The sequence below is a fragment of the Pinus tabuliformis genome, chromosome 6 (assembly GCF_031772625.1).
Source record: "Pinus tabuliformis cultivar Carrire ecotype Pingquan chromosome 6, CPIR1, whole genome shotgun sequence".
Lineage (NCBI taxonomy): Eukaryota > Viridiplantae > Streptophyta > Pinopsida > Pinales > Pinaceae > Pinus > Pinus tabuliformis.
The window spans coordinates 1982898472-1982904471 of NC_142292.1; positions in this window are offsets into that span (position 1 = coordinate 1982898472).

The window sequence follows — 6000 nt, forward strand, 5'->3', positions numbered from 1 at the left end:
ATTTCTTCCTCTTCTTCATGTGTCATAGTAGATATTTTTGGTTTCTTACTATGTGTGTCCATTTTTATTATTCAAGGAATTTTGGAATTATACAACGATATTTATGCTTCACTATGCCCTTTGAATCACTTCAAACTGATTTTTCAAATAAAAGTTATGCAAAATTAATTTTAAAAGAATAAATAAATAAAAATAAAAATAATATTTTTTTCGCTTTTTAGGAGCTCGATATTGAAATTGTTGTATCTATGTAATTTTGGCCCTCCAAGGTGTGAAATTTATTCCTATGGTGGCCCTCTGAGTATTCCTTCCAATGCAACAAGACAAACTAATATTGGATTCTTCAAGATAAATTTATGCCCGATGTCCCATGATGACATGATTATGGATTGGTTCTATAGAGTGAACTTGTATGGAATGCCACATGTTATTGTTTCAACCTTTGGCCTTGAAAATGATACAAGAAAAAATATATTTTGTGCACTTTCAGTAATTTTTTATGAAATTCAAATCTAATGCTCGTAGAGAAAGTTATGATAAATTTCCCTAGATCACTTATTTGAGACTAAATTCTGGAGCCTGCAAAAAGCCTAACTTCCTTTCAACATATCTCAGAAAATATAGTGAACCAAAATCTTAAATTCGTAAAAGAAGTTCAAAAATATTTCAGCTCCACATGATCAAAACTTCAGCTTCTAAAGCCTCGTAAAAAAATATTTATAGCAAAAATTACAATATGACCTGTTTGAAGAAGTGAAATCCTAGAATCCAATACTCTTATACCAAATGTTATGCAACCAACTCACAAAATAGAAGAAAAGATAGATAAACAACTTCATAAATAGCCTCTTTGAGGGGGAAACATCATTTACATCACATAAATGAACAATTCTTTGATGATACAAATGATAAGAACTCCTTGGTATATATAAGAGTCTAAGGAGTCACAATATAATCAAAGTCTACATAACAATAATATTGTAAGGGCACAACAATAATAATATGGGGCCTACATGGGCACAACAACAAAAATAGGGGGATATACTAATAATAACAATAAGGGGGCTACACTAATATTATAGGGACCTAATAGGGGGTGGCTGCAATTCTTTGGAGCCCCCCCATGGTGGGAGTTCAAGGACAGTGCCCCTGAAGAAAAAAATAGATGAAAAATTGCCTTGTAAAATATTGTAATTTCGTATTCAATCTAGGTCGTTCTTTAGGCGAAAGACCTTATGGTAGAAGTTATGTGAATTTAGGGTTTTTTCCCTAGAAGTAAACCCTCGGTTTATATAAGAGAATTGTATTATTGTTATGTATTATTATTTTGTGTGAGAAAGAGAGAGGAGATTGTGTGAGAACGAAGAGGAAATTACAATGGATTTGTTGTAGGTTGTATCTCTTCATTTTTTTGCATAATATAAAAGGAAGTATTGGTTGTTTCTCTGTGAATGTAGCCCAAATTGGGTGAACACTTGTATCTATGTCTCTCATGTTTTAATTTTTTCTTTGTTTGTGTTTCTGAAATATTTTATGTGTTCCATTGCTCTGTCAATTAATTTCTAACAACTCGTATCAAAGTCGAAGGTTTATTTGGCTAATAAACTCACAGGAAAAAAGGTTTCTTGGTTCAAGTAGGAGAAATGGTGGAATATGGTAGGTTTATGGTTGAGAAATTGAATGGCCAAAACTACCGGTTATGAAAGATGCAAATGGAGGACTATTTATATCAGAAAGATCTTTACCTACCATTAAGCAGAAAAGAAAAGAAGTCGAAAAGTATGACGAATAAAGAATGGGAAATTTTTAATAGAAAGACACTATGAACAATACGGTTGTGCTGGTGAGCTCCAGTATTGTAGCAATAATGCTACAACTCCTGGGGCTTCCTGTCTCTCATTTTATCAACCCGGTAGTTCGTACAAACTTGGAAGCGACGGTGCTGTATGCACAAGTACTAGCTCTTGTCGCAGCTGTCACTTGGTCAGATGGCACAAGTCCGCTAGGGCTCAAGCCAACTTCTATAGGCTCTCAGAAGAAGCTTTATCAATGATGGACGAAAGCTAACTCAAAGGAAAGCTACTCTACTTGACAAACTGAACTAAAAGCAAATCAAAGCATGTAAACCTAGGAAACCCTAATTTAACTAGTCTAACCTCTACAATGCAAAGAGTGTGAATGAAACTTCAACCAAGGCTGTTGTTACCTCTAATATGTGCAAATGCATGGATCTAAACTACTTGCATCATGAAAGGCATGTTTTTGTATTTTTCCTTTAAGTGTGTGGAATGATTGTGATTTTGTGCTAACTAGGGTTTGGTGGTGCAGATGGGATGGAGAAGGAAGGAAAACGTGGGAAAGGTTGGGGAGGCTAGGAGAGGTCCCTAGGGATCCTTAGCATCCATCCACAGAGGTCCCTCACATTCAGAATCTCGGCAACCGAGTGAGTGGCCTCCTACAGGAAGTCTGCAGGGGATCCTACAGGATACTCTGGTTTCTACAGGATGGCTGTGCAACTCTACAGGATGATTGGCCGTGGAGGTTTTGGGAGATGATGGAGTGTTGGAGTGGTGTGGGAGGCTAAGTGAGATGGAGATGGACCTGATGATGGCTCAGGAGCTGGAAAATCAGATGAAGGAAGGGTGTATGCAATGGTTTGATGATTGGAAGGATGGAACCAACGAAAGTTGAAGGAGATGGAGCTATGTGGGAAATGAGAGAGTTGGAGGGTAAATGAGTGAGACAGAGGTTAAATAGAACTTGCAGATAGATCAAGAAGAAGAAGAAAAAAAATGGTTTGAGAAGGAGCAGCGTAAATGAAACAAATGACCTATGCATCAAAAACGAGAAATTCATTAACCTATGATAATTGTGCCATGAAACCTATGACCAGAAATGGAAAACAAGAAATGAAACCTATGTGTGGAAGTGCAGTATGGCTCGATGTCAAAAATGCATGAATAGATCTTCAATGAAAAACGTTTATGTTGCAGCTTGCATGGAGATGAGAAGACTGTTGTTCTTTTTGGTGGTTGGTCATGGACTACACCCCAATCCCTAACAGTGAGATGGCAGTGAGCCTTTACAACCTTTTTTGCTGGAGCTCCAAGAGATTATATCTATCCTCCTATCAAACTTAAACACTGAAAGCAAATCACCATAAACTAGTCCTATCGATGCTCATGAAAACGGCTAAATTAACAAGCTGGAAATCCGAATTGCATGTGAAAATAAACAAACTCAAAGTGCTGGAATGAAATGCAAACACATTACAACACTGAGGAGATTTATTGCTCTCAGGTTGGGCCCTAACCTGAGAGCTATAGCTCCTTGAGAAAACTCAGAACTAGATCAAAATCTGCCTTCTTTATTCATAATCTGATGTCATGCCAAATTGGCTTACGAAAAGGAACAAAAACTGAGCTCTAGCTCGTACTTTTCAATTACAAGAGTAATTCCAAGGTTCAAAAAGCTTCTCTACAAGGCTACGGCCTCAGTATTTATGCAAAAACGACTATCCAACAGGTGTCCTTGATTTTAGGAGCTCGGCTGTCCAGCTAGAGTTCAACTGCAGATCCTGTAGGACAGTCATAACTACTGTTCCTGTAGAGCGGTTTATAACTGTTGTTCCTGTAGAACAGCTGGCTGCTTCTAAGCTCGGAGGGAAGATGGATTGGAGCTCGGAGTTCTTGGTGGGAATCACGAGGAATGTCCCCAAGACCGTGGACATCCTCTCCTAAAAACCAGCAGTGCCACCTCATTGTCTCCTTGTCTCCTTTTCCGTTGTCTTTTTCTCCCTTTTAATGCCAAAAACCTGAAATCATAATGCATTAGTCACGTAGATAAAGTGTCTACCCTTCTTCCTACAAACAACACGAATAAACTAAGAAATGCATGCATAAGCAATAAAAAGTGAATGGTTTGAGCAAGTAGAATAGGCCAAAATGAGCCCGAATTGTACCAAAATTGGGGCTCATCATCACCCCCCAGCTGAACCATTTGCTCATCCTTGAGCAACTCAGTCAAGATCCTCATCCTTCATTGCTCTCACTGCTTCTCTTGCATCCCAAGGCTCTGTGGTAGTGTCCTCTCTGTAGATGTGGAACCCTGCTTTTCTGTTTACCTCTTCCCATTGTTGACTGTCATCTTCCTTTGTATTTCCCTCAGTCAATCCCAGCAATAGTGGTGGGCTGAGGTTAAGGCCAATCCAGCTGGCCTGGAGGCTTTGTATGGACTTCTTGTACATGTCAACCCTTGCCAAAGCTTCTCTCATTTGGATGGGGGTATGGTACTCTCAGATTTTCAAGCTGTGGGCCATGGTATTCCATCTGCGTGCACAAGCATGGGCAACACTTTCTCCCAACAAACTTTCCATGTCTTCAAAGTGGGCTATGGCCTGGGCTTGTTGGTCCATAAACCTCAAGGAAGTTGTGGGATCCGAAGCCAACTGTTGGTGGGTTGACATGAGTGCCACCGGGTCCTCTAGCTCCGGCCTAATGAACAGTGGTTCGCTCACTTCCCGGTTCATGACCAATTTTGCTTCAGCTGCTCTTTGATCTTCATGGTTTAACCATGAGGCGAGGGCCATCAATTGCATATCACCCAAGGCAATGTTGGGATCCCATGAGACTTCATTAGGCAAAACGAAGTTGTGGAGATAAAATTCTGCCAATTTGGCTTTGTCTTCTGCCGAACTAGTAGCACATAATTCAGAAAATTGTTGTGGATTTTGGATGGGTGCAATACCTCTTTGGGCCAAGGTGTTTATTTGGAATTGAAGCCATTGATCCTTTAAAAAAAATCCATAGGATTTTGCGGGCGTTCTGCACTGAATTGCTTCCATGGCCCAACTGGCCATGCAGGCCAATTGTGTTTCCTTTTGTTGCAGTTGTTCCTTTAAGGCTTGCACTTCAATTCTTGTCTGTTGTTCTTCTTCCTGTAGAAATGTCTTTGGCTCTTCAAGATTGGTGGTTAGCTCCTTCTTGCCTTCTTGTTCATTTGTGATGCCCTTGGAGGATGTTCCTGCCCCTGCCTTGAGTTCTTGTAGCTGCAACCGTAACTTCTGATTTTCTTCCTGTAGAAGTGCCTGCTGGCAACTAGCCACATGTTTAGCCATGGTGAACTCGCTCCTGACCTCCCTGAGTTGATCTTGTAGAGGGCCTATGTCCCCCACCCCCTTTGATTTGGCGATTTGCATCCATGTATGGGAGCGGACTCTTTCTTTCTCTAATTCAAAGAATAGAGGTACAGTAAATTTTTGTGGTATGATCTTGCCCGCCTCCAAGAAGGTGTAATATGAATTCAGATTGGGCGAAGGGCTAGGTTCGGGTATATGTTCTCTTGCTGTTTCTTCAGGCAGTTCTGCCTCATCCGCCCTTGGTGATGAGGGTCCTTCTTCTTCTCTTTGTTCGGTTTCCTGTAGTCGAGCCAAGGTATCCTGTAGGACGTTTTCAGCGTCCTGTAGCCTGGTTTTCTCATCCAACAGGTCTACCCGGTCTTGCCATGTGCTCTTCTTCGGACTTCCCTTTTCGTAGGTAACTGTAACCTTTGAGGGGGATTTTTCTTTGGGAGAAGCAGGGGTGTCCTCAATGACAATTGGGCTACTGGACTGCGGCTGTGGTTTCCCTGTTTTTATCCGAGCACTTCTCCGTGCTATGAAGTAGAGAGGAGGGTCCCTCTTCCTCTTTCCTTTTGGCTTCGGCGGCATACTGAGGCCAGCTAATACAGCTGCTGCCTCTCTGGCCAAAACATCCACCTTCTGCTTCTCAGATTTTGATTTTGCATGGCTTCCTGTAGAAGCCTGTTTCTCCGTTTTTGGGCTTCCTGTAGAAGCCTGTTTCTGCACTTTTGTGCTTCCTGTAGAAGCTGTTTTCGGGCTTCCTGTCGAAGCCCGCTTCTCCTTTCCTGTAGTGACAGGTGTCTTCACTTTTACTTGCTTTACTACAGTGGTTTGATCCTTTTGTTTGCTTGTGAGTGCTGGAGAGGTAATTGGGCTGACAT